This window comes from Macaca thibetana, unplaced genomic scaffold (assembly GCF_024542745.1).
Source record: "Macaca thibetana thibetana isolate TM-01 unplaced genomic scaffold, ASM2454274v1 unplaced_scaffolds39, whole genome shotgun sequence".
Classification (NCBI taxonomy): domain Eukaryota; kingdom Metazoa; phylum Chordata; class Mammalia; order Primates; family Cercopithecidae; genus Macaca; species Macaca thibetana.
In genome coordinates this window covers 1,398-18,346 of record NW_026088828.1, presented here as the reverse complement: position 1 = coordinate 18,346, position 16,949 = coordinate 1,398, and the positions used below count along the sequence as shown (strand labels likewise).

Sequence of the window (16,949 nt, the reverse complement as noted above, 5' to 3'; positions counted from 1 at the left end):
TATTGCTGTAGAAGACTGGAAAAGAAAGGGAGAACTTCTTTGTTTCTACAACACAAGAAGTTGTCATATCTTTGGGCCTTGATGGTTCAAGTGGAAGTTAATAGCATTAGCATTACATTCTTAGATACCTGAAAGACAGAGGAAAACCTCTGCTCAAACTTTAGGCCATTTATAACAGAAAGAGAAACTTTGATAATGCCAATCAGCACTCACATATAAGGTACTGAACTTTTTGTACTAGGACAACTGCAGATTCCTGGGTTTCTCTGATTCGGTAAGAAAGGTGGAAGACACCTAGAGTAATAACTGAGCTACATTTTGCTGCCACCTTCAATCGTTGGGGTTTCGGTACAGATATGTTGGATTTAGAGAAGGAATTAACATTTTATTTACACCTGAGTTTGAGAAGCTCATTCACACTGCACATGTTTAGAAAGTATTTTTAAACTATTTGTGGTCTTTGAATCTTATATTTGGTGTCTTTAGAGATTCTTATATTGTTTTTTGTTTATGGTGAAATTTTCTATGCACTCATGTATATGGTATGCGATTCAGTTTATGTGTGTGTAATCAAGTATTTCAGTAATTTTCTTTGTGAATGTGCTCTTTTTTTTTTTTTTTTTAAATAAGAACATCTTTTATTTACTCAAAAACTATGAATAATGTCAGGCCTCTGAGCCAGAGCCGAGCCATCGCATCCCCTGTGACTTGCACTTATACGCCCAGATGGCCTGAGGTAACTGAAGAATCACAAAAGAAGTGCAAATGCCCTGCCCCGCCTTAACTGATGACATTCCACCACAAAAGAAGTGAAAATGGCCGGTCCTTGCCTTAAGCTATGATATTATCTTGTGAAAGTCCTTTTCCTGGCTCAATCTGGCTCAAAAATCTCCTCCACTGAGCACCTTGTAACCCCCACTTCTGCCCGCCAGAGAACAACCTCCCTTTGACTGTAATTTTCCTTTACCTACCCAAATCCTATAAAACGGCCCCACCCTTATCTCCCTTCGCTGACTCTCTTTTCCAACTCAGCCTGCCTGCACCCAGGTGATGAAAAGCTTTATTGCTCACACAAAGCCTGTTTGGTGGTCTCTTCACACGGACGCGCATGACAGGTACCATTCTCAGTTCAATCATGGGTGTAAAGGTTTGAGACACAAATATTGCCTCAAAATGTTTGTGAAAATTTAAAGCTGTTAAAACTTATATTTTTTCTACCGGATTTAACTAAGAGACACCCTGGGATTTATTCACAAAGGTTAGTCTAATTCTAAGTTTTGAAGTTTTATAATCTGTCTTTTCTCAACCACTCAAACTAAGGCATAGATTTTCCTGATGCTGAAGAAAATTGAGTTTACTGATATAAACATGTGGGAGTCTGGAAAAATAGCACTTAATATTTAAGAACATGCCCAATCCAGTTCTTAAAACCTCACTTCTTCAATGACATTTTGTTATTTTTTTGAATTTGTAAAATTGTCTCTTTTAAAGATTAGAATAAAAAATTACCCAGAAATATATCATTCAGAAATAACAACTTATTTTCTATTTTTTTTTCTTTTCTTTCCCATGTAATCTATATTTCTGTTAATTGGGAACATGCTATAGATGGAGAGTTTTGATTTTCCCCCAGCTAAACAGCAAAGCACGTTTATTACTTTCAGATTCGGTCTCTATTCCTTTTTTGTGTAATAGGGAACAGCCCTTCTGTCGACAATTGGAATTCTGTTGGGTTTTAATTGTGTAGTTTTGCCTTTACTTCTGAAAGAGGACATGTGTTTCAGGTAGCCAATCAGAGTGCCCCACATCCCTGGATTTATTCATGTGGCAGAAGCACGGCCAATCAGAAAAGTTATTTTCCATGTTGGGTGAAGGTGGGAGAAAATGGCACTTCCTACTGTGACCCTAAATATAAGGCCACAAAGGGGCAGTGTCTCTCCATGTAATGACTGCGTAGGGTCTCTCATTACATGGAGAGACCCTATGCGAGAATAAAGTGAATGTACAAAGGAGAGTAGAGTGGGAGAGAGTAGGAACAAGAGTCTAGTCAAGAATTTGATTTCTGTCTCCTGTCCTACCTCTTGGACTTCCAAGTTCTGTGAGTCAATACAGTGCCCCTTGCATTTAAGGTAATTTGTTTGGAATTTTTCTCACTGTCAACCAGGGAGTCCTACTACTATAATATTATATCACAAAATATTTAATATCTCTAAATTTTTAATTTTTTTCTTTTTTCTATTCTCTTTGTTTCTCAGATGATCTAAAATTTTATTGATTAATAAATTTGTAAATTCTGGAAAATATCCCATTCTAAGAATATACAATTCTATGCACATAAAATACTGAGTGCCTCAATAAATATTAGCTCTTATAATAATAATTATTGTTGCAATGTTTATTGTCATTTCTATAAATACATCAGACTCATTTTAACCTTTTCCTTTCCCACCTTTTTGGGTATTTGTATTTTAAAATTTCAGTTTTTTCCCCTTTTAAGTAAAATTTGCTGTTTGTCTTTCAATATAAATTATTGCAACTTAGAATTCTAGCTATTGAAATGCTAGAGGAAAGTATCAGCTATTCTTTTTATTGTATTTCTCAAATTTTCCAAAAAATTATAACAATTTCTTTTTGACAGAAACATCTCATCACACTTTCATCAGCACTGAGTTTGTAAGTTATTATATTTATTGTCAATTTAAAAGATTTAATTTAGTTTTTCCTTTTGTGATTAAGGCTATATAATTATTATATGATCATGATTTATTGATGCTTCATTATATAAAGTGTTCAAAAATTTTTTAAAAAATTAATTTAATTTAAATCAGTTTTAAATTTACATTTTAATTTTAAATTTAAAAATTTAAAATACCACTTAATAATCCTTCTGAAATACATTGGTCCACCTACAAGCCCATTACTTATTCCAGTCTTTTCTTTTTACTGTAAACTTCTTATGTGTGTGTTTAAATACAGAGTTCTGATCTGGGGCTCAGATTTTAGGAAGAGAAACTAGATAGACAACCTTTCCAAGGCCTTTCTCAGTCTGCAAATCTAAGTTGCAATAAACCTTCCAAGCAAGTGTAAAAACAGGGAGGAAAAGCAGGGACTTGAACAGGTATTTGTGTGCCCATGTTCATAGCAACATGATTCACAACAGCCCAAAGGAGGAAGCGACTCATCCCATTCTTCTTCCAAGAACATTTGCTGAAAAGGCCAAACATTTTCCCTACTGTTTTCTGATGTTTTCTTTTTCACAAGTTCATTTTAATGCATATTAAGAAATTCTTCCTTCAACTTTAGTGAACTAAGAATCACCTTTAAATTTGTTTAAAATGCAAATTTCTGGATTCATCCACAGAAATTTCAATTAGTGAGAACCCAGGAAAAACCAAGACGCCTATATTCCCCAGGTAGGCCAGGAGTTTCTGCTGTGTGAGATTACCAGGCAAAAACTTCAGAAACACTGAGTGATCTTGTTTCAACACTATTTATTCTGTGTTCTCCCTCCCTCCCTCGCTGCCACCCTGTCTATCTCTCTCTGTCTCTCTCCTCTGTCTCTCTTTCTCCCATTTACTGTTAATCCTCATTTCTACCACCTCCCGGGCACCCTATAATCTACTTTCTGTTTGTCTCCATAGTGAATATTTGAATAAGAAGAGGAATGAGTGTAGATTGCTTTATGAGATATCAAAATGTTTCACAAAATGATAATAAGTACAGGTACAGTGGAGTGCACCGGTAGTCCAAGCTACTTGGTAGGCTGTGGGAGGATTCCTTGAACCCAGGAGTTCTGAGTCAACCCAGGCAACATTGTGAGACTGTGACTCTTAAAAAAAAAAACCAGTAAAATTATAATAAGTAAAACAGCATATTATGGCACATCAAAACAGAAAAAAGTGTTCAGAAACAGAATTACGAAATATAGAAAGTAGCTTTTAAAATTAGAGATGAGGCCGGGCGCAGTGGCTCAAGCCTGTAATCCCAGGACTTTGGGAGGCCGAGACGGGCGGATCACGAGTCGGTCAGGAAATCGAGACCATCCTGGCTACACGGTGAAACCCCGTCCCTCTACAAAAAAAATACAAAAAAGTAGCGGCGAGGTGGCGGGCGCCTGTATCCCACTACTCGGAGCGGAGGCAGGGAGAATGGCTGAACCTGGGAGGCGGAGCTTGCAGGGAGCTGACATCCGTCACTGCACTCCATTCCGGGCGAACAGAGCCAGAGTCCCGTCTCAAATAAATAATTAAATATGATAAATAAATAAATAAATAAATATAAATTAGAGATGCGGTCAATAGCTTTTTTTTCCCAAATAATTGATGCTTGAGATTATGTTATGAAGTCATGTGAAAAAAGAACACACTAACTGTCCTTACTATGCAATAAAAATAAATTCCAGGTGGTTGAAAGATTTCCCAAGGAATCTGTAAGTTTAACAGAGATGGAGTACAAAAAAAAAAATACACATACATTTGAGGATGAGAAAGGATTTTGAGAAGAAAGAAACCACAATTGGAATTCATAAATCAAGAGTGACGAAGGTTTTGCCATGATTCTAAAGAACAAGACAGTTTGTCTGGACAAGAGCACTATGCAGGATGTTCTCGGGCAGTAGAACGTAGAAGGGCAGGGCCTACAGCTGCCTGTATTCTGCTTCTCACACCGTGTTACTGTCCATTAGTTCACTCCAGATCAAGATGTTGCAAGGGGCTTCCACCGTTCTGTAAGTGTAGAATATGTTCTGAGCTCTATGGCCTGTCACCATGGGACTCACTCTTCTGATGGAGACTTCCTGGAGGACACTGATGAGAGTGTGAAGCAGGGATGGGAAGGAAAAGCAGGGAGGGGAGGGACAGTGTGGAGCACAAACACAGCGGCCACCCCAGAGTGCACATACTCACATCACCTATTACACAGCTTTTTCTTTTTCTTTTCCATTCTTTGCACTCCTATGCTCTACCCTTTCATATATTTGGCTCCACTTGATGATGTGACCCCACAACTTCCACCTTTCTTTAATTCCATCCATTCTCTAACCTTTCTACAACCACATATTTCTAAACTCAATTATCGGCCTAAGTTTAGACACAGGAGTTTGTCCATCTCCAACACTGATAGATCAAGGTCTCCAGGGAACGACTGTTAGAGAAATCACTCAGGTTGCCACCAAGTAGAACTTCTTTTACAAAGAGCTTGGGTAAGGTAAGAAACCTCAGGAGGGGGGATTTTTTTGGCTTTTTTTCTTTGGGCCCAATAAAACAGTTGGTTCTGCATGGGTGTTGGACCCAAATTAGGTCAAAGCACTCTAGGGGCTCAAATCTCAGTATTTCAATAAGATTGGCCATTTCAGGTAGTCACTGTGTTTGGACAGCCCTGGAGAAGGAGATACAGTCTAGCCTTAGGAAGGAAAACCAGACTGATAGAGGACATAGAATACAGCTAAGAACAGATGTGTGGAAATTAGACAAAAATAGGCTTTGAACCAGGAGTCTGCCAGATCTAATGTAAGATTTTAAGCAACTTCCTTCACAGAGAGATATTAATAACTTACCTTCTTTTGCAACATTCATAAGTTATAACAACAACAATACTAAAAATAATATATTAATTATAGGGGTTGTTTGGATGATGGTGATAATATACTAAAAAGTGCTTAGGTCTAGTGCTTGGCACCTTAACCTAACTCCTCATTATGCTAGCTATTACTCTGTGAAATCATTGTTTTTTAGTTTAGTGGTTGTTCTTCAAGAAATGTATGTTTATCCCAGCTGCTCAAAATTGAACCTTCCTTAGATCCCTTTTCCAAGGGCATATATGGTCTGCAAAAGAAAAGAGCATGAGGAGAAAGAAATAGAACACCGGTTAAGAGTGTTTTTCTTAACACAAGTGGAATGGTTTGAAAAGGGAAGGGGTGGGCTCTTTTCAGAGCGAGAGTTCTTCAAACTCCTGGAAAGGGAAAAGATGCATTTGTTTTCAGAACGGAAGAAGCATGTGAGCCATCCTCTCTGCCCTACCCTCCCTGTCCTCCCTCACTGCTGTCTTGATTTTCCTTCCTCGTTTCCTTCTCTCCTTAATATCTCTTTTTTTTTTGCGGCGGAGTCTTGCTTTGTCGCCCAGGCTGGATTGCTGTGGCGACAGATCTCCGCTCACCATGCAAGCTCCGCCTCCCGGGTTCACACTCCCATTCTCCTGCCTCAGCCTCCCTAGTTGCTGGACCGGGACAGGCGCCCACCACCTCGCCCGGGTAATTTTTTGTATTTTTAGTTAGAGGCGGGGTTTCACCATGTTAGCCAGGTAATGGTCTCAATCCGCCTAACCTCCTGATATCCGCGCGTTTTTGGCCTCCCAAAAAGTGCTGGGTTGATAGGCGTGAGCCACCGCGACCGGCCTTTAATCTCTCTCTTGCTCCATTTATTCCTAGTTTCCTTTTCATCCTCTTACTTTTATCTCTACCCTTTTTCATTCTCCTTCCTTCACCTTTTCTTCTCTTACCACAGCTCTAGGCTGAACTGCAGGACTAAGTAAGGTCATTTCTGTGAACTAATTTAGAAGTATTCAGATCGATTATGAGTTGGGCGATTTAAAAATGATCCAAAATCTTAGAGCCCAGATAAGCAAATGTGGCATATATGTGACCCTCTCAGGAAATGGGAAGCAAGCACATTATCACAATAGAAACATATTCTCCTTATCTCTTTTAGTGTCTTCAGGAAAAATGATGTGAACTCTGATCACACACACCCACTGCTCCTGCTTCTATGGCTGCAGGCAGAGCTGCTGCTGCAGCCAGTGCTGTTTCAAGTGAGTGGATACAGATTTTGATTTCCCCAGAAGATAAAATGGAAGAATTTCGAGCGGTATTTGGAAGAAATTTCGTATTGGACAGGGCCCCCACCAGACCACCTACCAAAGAAAAAAGTCGAAAAGGACGTGTCATTATTGAACCTGGAATGCCATATTATATCATAGGGACTACTGTTAATGAAGAAATTTCATGAGAAAAAATGTTTACCACAAACAGCGTTTGTGTGGACAGATACATTACTTTCTCCTTATGCAATATGACGTAGCTGGAAAAAAAAATCTGTTACAACAGATTTTGTGCCATTGTTAAGAATGGGAGTTAGGAAAATGCAAACAGGAGCAAGGTGTCTTATGTACGAAGGAGTGTATTGTAATTTAAACAGAAGCATTTAAAATACCCAGGGTGTAAATATATGTCATTTATAGGAGGGGCTAATGTCCTATATCACCTGTGCATGGCAAAATGAAATACACAAACTTATTCCTCATACTATAAAATGATCTCGTGGAGAAGCCACCTGTAATCACAGAAGTTTCCTCAATTGGAGGATTGGTTTTGTCTTTGTTCATACCAGCCCTAGCAGAGTGTTCTCTGAGAGCATTAGGGTGGGAGGAATGAATCCTCTCCATACAGATCCTTATAGATCAAAGTTGAGAGTGGTAATTTTGTTTCCAGTTCACTTTAATCACCCAACTTTTCCTTTATTCCTTTCCCAACACCTCACAAAAGGCACCATAGCCTCGGTTCACAGACTTGTGCTCTGAGATGTGGTCTCATGCAGGTCCCATAAGTTAGCATGACCTTGAAATGTGTTAATGGATGACAGATGCCTGCAGTAGGAAGGAATGACTGGGCACAAGAGGGAAAAATGGAAATTGGTTGCCTGAAATGTGTGTTCCAAAGGACCACATCCATGTGATTCTCTAGCTTCAGCAGAAAGAATAAAAAGTGCTTCAATCTACGTGCAGTGGCTCTGGGGATGGTGATGTGGGGTTTCTCAGTTTGGAACTTTCTTCCTTGATGACAACCAATTTGGCACCAACAGAAACTCATAATCCCTTTCAGCCATTTATGTAATAATTCTTTCTAGGGCTGTGTGTGCTGGCGGCTTTCCACTTGTCTTATTCTTTCTTACAGGGCATTACGTAGATTCCGATGTGGGCAGTCTGGAATAACTGCCTTTCTATATTTAGGGAAGGCAAATTCCCCAAAGGACATTTCTGTCGTCCCAGTGTTATTTGTGTTTGAATTCCCACCATCTTTACTTTAATTTAGCCTTAGAGATTTTGTGTTTACAAAATTACCAAAACAGTTTCTCACTTTTAGAAAGAGTCACAAATTATCTACAATTTATTTTCCTCACTTTCTAGTAGATGTGGCATTGCCTCTGAGAATACAATCACCTCAAAGGGAGACGCTGGAGGATCAGTCTGATGACAAGAAAATGGAGGAAATATTATCTTCCTTTTCTTCAACTTTATTTTCTTTATTTTCTTTTTTTTTTTTTATTTTTGAGATGGAGTAGTTTCGCTCTTGTTGCCCAGGGCTAGAGTGCGATGCGCGCTATCTTTGGCGCTCACTGCAACCTCTGCCTCCGAGGTTCAAGCGAATTTCTCCTTGCCTCAGCCTCCCGTAGTAGCTGGGAATTACAGGCATGTGCCACCACGGCCTGGCTTAAACTTTGTATTTTTTAGTAGAAATGGGGTTGTCTCCATGTTAGTCAGGGCTGAGGTCGCGAAAACTCCCGGATCTTTCAGGTGATACACCACTAGCCTCGGCCTCCCAACAGTGCTGGGAATTATTTGGCATGAGCCACCGTGCCTGGCCTTCTTTCAATACTTCTTAACATCATGTTTACTATTATTGCCTTAAAACTTTCTGAAACAGGGGATAATAGTATGCAGTGATGGGGGATGGTTTAGGGTAGGTGTCCACTGCTCTTTGCACGCTTTACCCCAAGTCCAGTCTGTTAGTCTCCTCCCATTCCTTACCTCCTGGTCTTTACAATCAGAGCTGAGTCCCTCCTAGTTTATCAATATAAGTTGATGTAAGTAAGGGCCCTAGAAACTAAGAGGGACTGGCTAGACCCCATTTTAGTGTCTATGGGAGGAACACAGGAATTCAAGCTTGTCTAGGCACTTGTGATGGTTGTAATTTTATGGTTTTGTCAACTTGATTGGGTTAGGGGATGCTCACATAAACGTTTTTTTTCTGAGTTTAAGTGGTGAGAGTGTTTCTGGAAAAGGTTAGCATTTAAATCCATAGACTGAAAATAAGGTCTCTCTCAACCCATGCTGGTGGGCTTCGTCCTTATCTGTTTAAAGGGAACTAAATGAACAAAAAGGCCAGAGGCAAGGGCAAATGGGAACTCTCTCTGCTTGAACTGAGGACATTCCACTTTCTCCTGCTCGTTGGACATTAGTGCTTCTGGTTTTGGTTGGGCCTTTATATTCAGAGTAGGAACTTATGACATATGGGTTCTCCAAGATTCTCGAACCTTTGGGTTTTGGTACTGGAAACTCCCATCGCCTAGGCTTCCCAACATTGCAGTTGGCAAATTGCTGGGGTTTTTTCAGCCTCAATAATTGTGTGGGCCAATTCCACATGATAAATCTCTTTCCGTGTATCGATATATGCTCTATTGGTTCTTTTTCTCTGGAGAAAACCATGACTGATACAGCACCAGTCTTCATTTTGGAAGGGCACATGGGCTTTTCACTGAAATGTCTGATGTGAATAAGGTACCATCCAACTTTTAGTAATCTCCATGACCGCTTCTAAAACTCAACCCTTTTGTACATGTAGCTGGAAGAAAGGATTTTCTACCACTCATGCGGCTAGCCTGGCTGGTCGTGTCTACAGGGACCGTCTCTCTGGGTCATGCTCATTCTCATTGATCTTGGATGGGTTATACATACACCTTAAAATAATATTTATAAGACAATACAGCCTAGGCACAGTGGTCTCGATGCCTGTAATTCTCAGCACTTTGGAGAGGGCTGAGGCGGGCAGATCACCATTGAGGTCAGGAGTTTTCAAGACCAGCCTGGCCAAAATGGCGAAAACCTTCTGTCTCTACTAAAAATACAAAGTAGCGGGCGTGGTTGGCCCGATGCCTGTAATCCACAGCTACTCAGGACGGCTGAGACAGGAAAGAATCACTTGAACCCAGGACGGCCAAAGGTTTGCAGTAAGCCCATGATGTGTGCCCACTGCACCTCCAGTCTGGGTGACAGAGAGAGACTCTGTCCACCCCCCCCAAAAAGAAAGAAAGAAAGAAAGAATACAATTTGGTATAGTACAATAACTTTTAGACATGGAAAACAATCAGGATGAAATTTTTCTTTCTCCAGAATAGAAAATCTGATCCAAATGCATGTTTAAGAGAAATTAAGGGAATCGTAGAAATAGGGAATAAGGCTCATTTGCAGCAGATTTATCCTGTAGTGCTTAATATTGCACAAATAAACCAAGATCCTGGCCCGTATCACCCAGGATTACCTATGATAAGTCCAAACCATAATTTCAGCTTCATGATTGTAATATTTCAAATAGTTATTGTCCAACATATATTAACACTGTTATCCTCAACTATATATCAAACTTCATTATTAAATTGAACATTCCGTACATGAGTTTGACTCACATGAAATTTATATATTTATGACTAGGCATTCCTTGAGATGATTAACCCATTAATTATTTTCAAATTTGTAGTAAAAGTTGTATCAATGACATAAACTGGCCAACTTTTTAATCATGTTTAAGTGTTGGCAGCTCAGAATAGCATTAGGTATAATTCACATTGTTGTTGCAACCATGTCCAACATGATCCATCTCCAGAAGCTTTTTTCATCTTGACAAAACTAAACCTCTCTGGCTCATATAAATAATAATTCCCCTTTTTAAACCTTTCCACCAGGTTCTGGGCAAACCACCATTCTCCTTCTCTGTCTCTATGAACTTTGACCTGCTCCGGGGGATACCTCATATAAGTAAACTCATACAGCATTTGTCTTTTATATGACTTGCCTTATTTCCACTTGGCCTGATTGTCTCAAGGTTTTTACTCATGTGTCGTAATTTTTTCTTTTTAAAGGCTCAATAATATTCCCTTGTAATGTATATAACACATTTTTTTATCCTTTCATCCACTTGAAGAATGCTTAAGTTGTTTTCACCATTTGGCTACTGTAAATGTTGCTGCATGATGAAACATTGAAACCATAACCAAATATCTGTTTTGAGTCCTTGCTTTCTTTTTTTTTTTTTTTTTGGATGTATGTATGCGTTAAGTGGAATTGCTTTGGATCATATGGTAATTCTATTTTTTTTTTTTTAAAGAATAAAAAATACTATTACCTGTTTTACCACACAGTTGACTGAACCATTTTTACATTCCATATCAGCAGTGCCCTACGGTTTCCAGTTACTTGAAACCCTCAAATACTTCTTTATATATATATATAATAGGATAATTTCAATGGGATATGATGTGGTGAATTGCCAATATTAATTTTGTAAATTCGATAGTTACTCAGTGAAGAATGTAGGGCAAGAGCATTCCCAAGGAGTAATGAGAAACTATCAACACAGCATTTTGTTTCCTTAACCAAAAATAAACCCAACTGGTATTCTTCTTTGAACATTTCTAATGTACATGCTGTTTATTGAATAAATATAATAGGAGGAAATGTCTAGTCCCAATGAACGGACAGCACAGTCGTTTTCTATCCCCTTGTGTTAGTGGATAGTTGCTCTGAGAGAATAAAGTATAAATTGCCGTTGTTTTCTCATTTCAGTCATGCCAGCGTAATTTCACAATAAGACCCTCACTCATATTGACAACCTGCAGCTCTTTGAGAAGAAAGTTTGAATGATAACTTCAGAATAAGAGCACAGCCGGTCCACAATGCTCCATAGCTGTTTATCCTAAAATCACTATATTCCTATGGACTGTAGAACCATAGCCAGGCTAGTGCGCATGTCATGTGCTGAATTTTTTTAAGCTCATGGTACCAATGGTTGGGATTTTTAGGAATGGTGTCATGGGAGATTTCTAAATGTTGGATGGGGTACCTTATTCACTTAGGCATTTCGCATTGGAATAATGTCCAACAGTCCTTGTGTTTTCTTACTCAATATATATGGTTTGACCAGATTAGTGATTATACTTCTGTAATCCTATAACTCAGCTGTATCTTACATCCAAATCTGATGTGATTCTGCTTTAATGTAACTTCTGAGCAACTTTGATGTGATTTTGCATATAGATGAATCTTTACCTCGTACAAATGTGAACTAAAATAACTGCATTGGAGCCTTCTGATTAGAGCAACTGTAAAGAGCTTGATGCTGAGCTATAGGCTCCCAGCCTGCAGACCTCTGTAAGACTTACTGAATAAAACTAACGTTAATTATTTAAAAGTTGGATTTTTTTTTTTCTTTAGTTGACAGGATTCTCAGGGGACTGAGAAGAATAGGATAGATATATGCAAGGGGATTTATTAGGGAGAATGGGCTCACATGATTAAAAGCGAAGTGAGTCCCACAATAGGCTGACGGGCCAAGCCTATGCAAGCTAGAGAATCATTAGAAGCTGGTTGCAAGCCCCCCAGGCTGTTAGAGAAGCTTGTCTGAGGCTGAAAGGTTCAGAGCTGCCACAGGGGTGGGGAGGTTGTGGGGAGCAAGCAGCCAATTGGATGGTGCTGCCCACATTGAGGGGCAGGTCTTCCTCTCTCAGTCTTATCTGCCAGTCTCCTTGGAAACTGCCCTCACCTGCCAAGTCTCTCTGGAAACACCTCCACAGCCATCCCCAGAAGAAACAATGCTTCTCAGCCATCCTAGGCATCTTTCAACACAATCAAGCTGACACCTAATTTAACACCATTCGCACCCTTTCTATTCTAGACACTATTCTTAGATGCATTAGGAAAAGAATTAAAACCTCAAAGCTAGTAACTATCCCTGTGGTGCTCCTTGAAAATCGATGACACTAAATTGAATCCTATTCATTTGCCCTGTAATATTTTGGTACAAGGTTGAATTCATATTCCTGATAATTCAGAGCCAATAATTTAATTCATATATATATATGTGTATATATATATGTGTATATATATGTGTGTGTATATATATATGTAGCCGTCACAATATCCTCACGCTGTATCTTCTTTATGATATAAATTTTTGAAGTTTTTTTTATACACCCTTTGAGTTTTTCATATTACTTTTGTGTCACAAGTAAGGGGGTCATTATTCTCTGTCCACTGGTGTTCCTGTTTTTTCCGGTCTCACAACAAAACAAGGATGAAAAAATGGAAAATCAACGTATTTTATGCAAATCTTTCTTTTCTTTCTCTCTCAAGAATGGATCTTTCTCACATGTCTCTGACATAAGATCATGAATCTGTGAACCTGTCATATTTTTTGGTAAACACAAGGGAAGCAATGGCCCATCCCCTCCTCATCCACATTTGATGCGATTCGTTTGCATCATTTGATTGGAGTACACGGAAGGACATATTCCACCTAAAGTTTCAATAGTTGAAAGGTTACAAGAGATAGTCATCAATAATCAAAGTTCTTCTTAAGAGTTCAAAGGAGTCTACCTGCAGCAAGCTGGAGGCCTCTGGTGAGAGTGGCCTCGAGTTCTATCGAAACTGAAGGTAAATTAGTCTTTAACCAAGTGAGCTTTTAAATTTCAGGTGTGGCATTTTCCATAAGAGAGAAATGATGACAGCTTATCATCGTTTTTCTCAACCACTAGATGTAGTACACTTGCAAGTGGAACAAGACTATTTTTTGTCCCGTAGTGAGGGGTATATATTACAACATAGCTGCCTTACTTAATTCATGAATATCTAATACTTTGATGTTATTCCACTGTCAAAGATTTTCTTCCTTTCTTGTTGTATAAAATTATGTTCATTACCAGTGGGGTACCAGCGACTCTCACTTTTCAATATATACCCTTTAGTTTTAGTGTAATAATGCCGGAGTATTTCCATATTGAAGACGCATAGGTTGTTTTTGGGAGATCTCTGTCATTCTTTTCTATCCTCAATGCCTAGTGCCTTGCTCATTGTTATTCACTCAGAGGTATTTTAAACTGAAATTGCATACATTACATAGAATATAGAATTTGTTCAAATTGTATAAACATTTTATGATGACCTATTTTTTTAGCATCTAACCAGCATGCAATGTGTCCCATTTGTTCAGGGTTAGAGGATAAGACAATAGGGGAAGTGCTGCACATTTTTGGATTTTCCATATTGGTTGAGCAAACCTGTGCAGCCAACGTCAATAATAGAAAGTGGGCTTCTAAGGAGGATCGGGGGATACATTAACGCATATGAAAGGGGAGGAATTTCTAAGCGAAAATGAGAGAGAGAAAATGAGGGATTTTAGCCCTGCTTGGAAACAGGATGGAAGATTGACCACGGCTTGAGACATTCGTCATGAAAAGAACTCCTCTAAAGAGTATTGGTTTTATGTCAGGATAGAAGAGGTAAGTGACAGTGTAACAGGGGCCACTGCTAGTTACATGGGAACTAAGGCACATAGTGCGTGTTAACCCATATGTCTCTGCGCTTTCACAACTCCTGCCCTTTCTGAACCGGTGGAATCTGGGGGTTGGGGGAGTCACGGTGGGAGGGCAGCGGGAGGAAGACAGAAAGTCCTAGGCCTGTGTTCCACTAAGCACACATGCCCACTTGTTTTCATTTTTGGTGGGCGCCACGGACGGAAAACTTAATAGATGCCGTAATCCTATTCCAACTTAAGATATTGGTAGCTATCTTTAGATAAATATGGACATCGGAAAGCTTATTTTGAAGTGCAATATTTGTGTTGAAATTTTTGGAGCCAGCCTTCGGTGAAGTTTCTATTGAACGAAGTACAAGTTCAACAAGTAAGGTGGAAAGATACTGAGACTACTTGTTCCGTTAGCTTGATAGTAATTAAGATGTAGGAAAAAATTAATTGCAAACAATGATTCAAAAAACACAGCTGCAGTAGTTAAATAAAAGGGGAGTTTATTTATCAGCAGGCACCAGTGGCTCACGCTGTAATTTCGTACTTTGGGACGGCCGTGGCCGTGGATCACCTGGGGTCAGGAGTTCAAGACAGCCTGGCCAATCACGGTTGCACCCCACACGTCTTACTAAATATACAAAAATTAGTGGGCATGGTGGTTTGTATGTGTGCTGTAGTTCCAGCTAGTCAGAAGGACTGAGGCAGGGGAGATCACTTGAACTAGGATGTGGCAGAGGTTGTAAGTGAAGCCAAGATCTGCCACTGCGCTTCCAGCCTGGGAAATTCTGTCTCGCAAAAAAGAAAAAAAAAGACAAGAAAAAAAAAAATAAGAAGTTTATTTCTCCCTTACGCTATAAACTCTAATCCTGTGGGTAAAAACGGCAATCTGTCATGGTTGAGAAGCGCTTTTCTCCATGGATCATTGAGGGAACGGGGGGTTTATCTAAGGTCGTTATTCTACCATTTCCAGTTCTGAGTGTATCTCGGTTCTGTTGGTTGACGCAAGCTCACCACAGATCTATCTGCCTTTCAGTGCATGGGAATAAGAAAAAGTAAAGTAGAGGGAAACCAGATTTCTCTAAAGAAGACATAGCTAAGAATTTGCTCACATTTTTTCAACTCACATCAACCTGGCCAGAGCATAGTGACATGGACATGTTTAAGGTAGGGAGTTTGGGAAATTCAGTCTGGTTCTAGAAGGAAGAATATGTATCCTGGGAAACAATTACCAGTCTGTCAAACATTTCATCTTACCTAATAAAATGTATTTTTTTTTTTTTACACGAAGTTTCACTCTTGTTGCCCAGGCTGGACTATAGTGACACAATCTTGGCTCACTGCAACCTCCACTTCCTGGGTTCAAGTGATTCTCTTGCCTCAGCCTTCCAAGTAGTTGGGATTACGGGCATGTGCCACCACGCCTGGCTAATTTTTTGAATTTAATGGAGATGGGGTTTCACCACGTTCGTCAGGCTGGTCTGAAACTCCTGACCTCAGGTGACCCACCCACCTTGGTCTCCCAAAGTGCTGGGATTACAGGCATGAGCCACCATGCCTGGCTGAAATTTTTTTTTCTTATTGTTTGTTATTCAGCTTTAAGCATCTGCCTAGACCCACTCTAGACCTCTGCAGGAATTCTGGGAACACACTCACTACTCTACTGCCTCCTAGTCTGTGCAGCTCTATGTAAGGCTGCTAGTGAGACATAGAGTCTTGGCTACTTTTGCAAGGTCTTATCCCAGTCAACTGCAACAGAAGTACAGAATCCATTGCCAACAATTTCTGCCGAGAGTGACTGCTGAAACCTGACTGCAAAGGTTCACTGGTTCTCAACTTCGCCTCATTAACCAGAGTCTCCTGTAAAACTTTTAACAAAAATGCCAAAGCTCAGGCCCACTCCTGGAGATTTAATTCACTATGTGTGGGTAAGACCTAGCCATGTGTATTTTTTTATTTTTATTTTTATTTTTATTTATTTATTTTTTTGAGGCGGAGTCTTCACTCTGTCGCCCAGGCTGGAGTGCAGTGGCACCATCTCGGCTCACTGCAAGCTTCGCCTCCCGGGTTTACGCCATTCTCCTGCCTCAGCCTCCCGAGTAGCTGGGACTACAGGCGCCCGCCACCGCGCCCGGCTAATTTTTTGTATTTTAGTAGAGACGGGGTTTCACCGTGTTAGCCAGGATGGTCTCGATCTCCTGACCTCGTGATCCGCCCGCCTCGGCCTCCCAAAGTGCAGGGATTACAGGCGTGAGCCACCGCGCCCGGCCCTGTATTTTTTTAATGTGTCACAGACAATTAACGGTTTATTAAGTATTAACTAACATGATCACAAGATCCCACAATAGGCTGTCTGCAAGCTTGAGCAGCAAGGAAAGCCAGTCTGAATCTCAAAACTGAAGAGCCTGGAGTCTGATGCCCGAGGGCAGGAAGCATCCAGCACGGGAGAAAGATGTAGGCTGGGAGCCTAGGCCAGTCTCACCTTTTCACATTTTTCTGTCTGCTGATTAGATTGTGACCACCAGATTAAGGGTGAGTCTGCCCCCTACAGCCCACTGACTCAAAAGTCATTTTCCTTTGACAACACCCAGGATCAATACTTTGC

At 40.0% G+C, this 16,949-nt stretch overlaps 1 pseudogene; it reads left to right on the top strand.

The window, feature by feature from the left end:
- The first annotated feature begins 6,718 nt into the window (after positions 1-6,718).
- Positions 6,719-7,308, top strand: LOC126947268 (inactive ribonuclease-like protein 9; annotated as a pseudogene).
- The last annotated feature ends 9,641 nt before the right edge of the window (positions 7,309-16,949 follow it).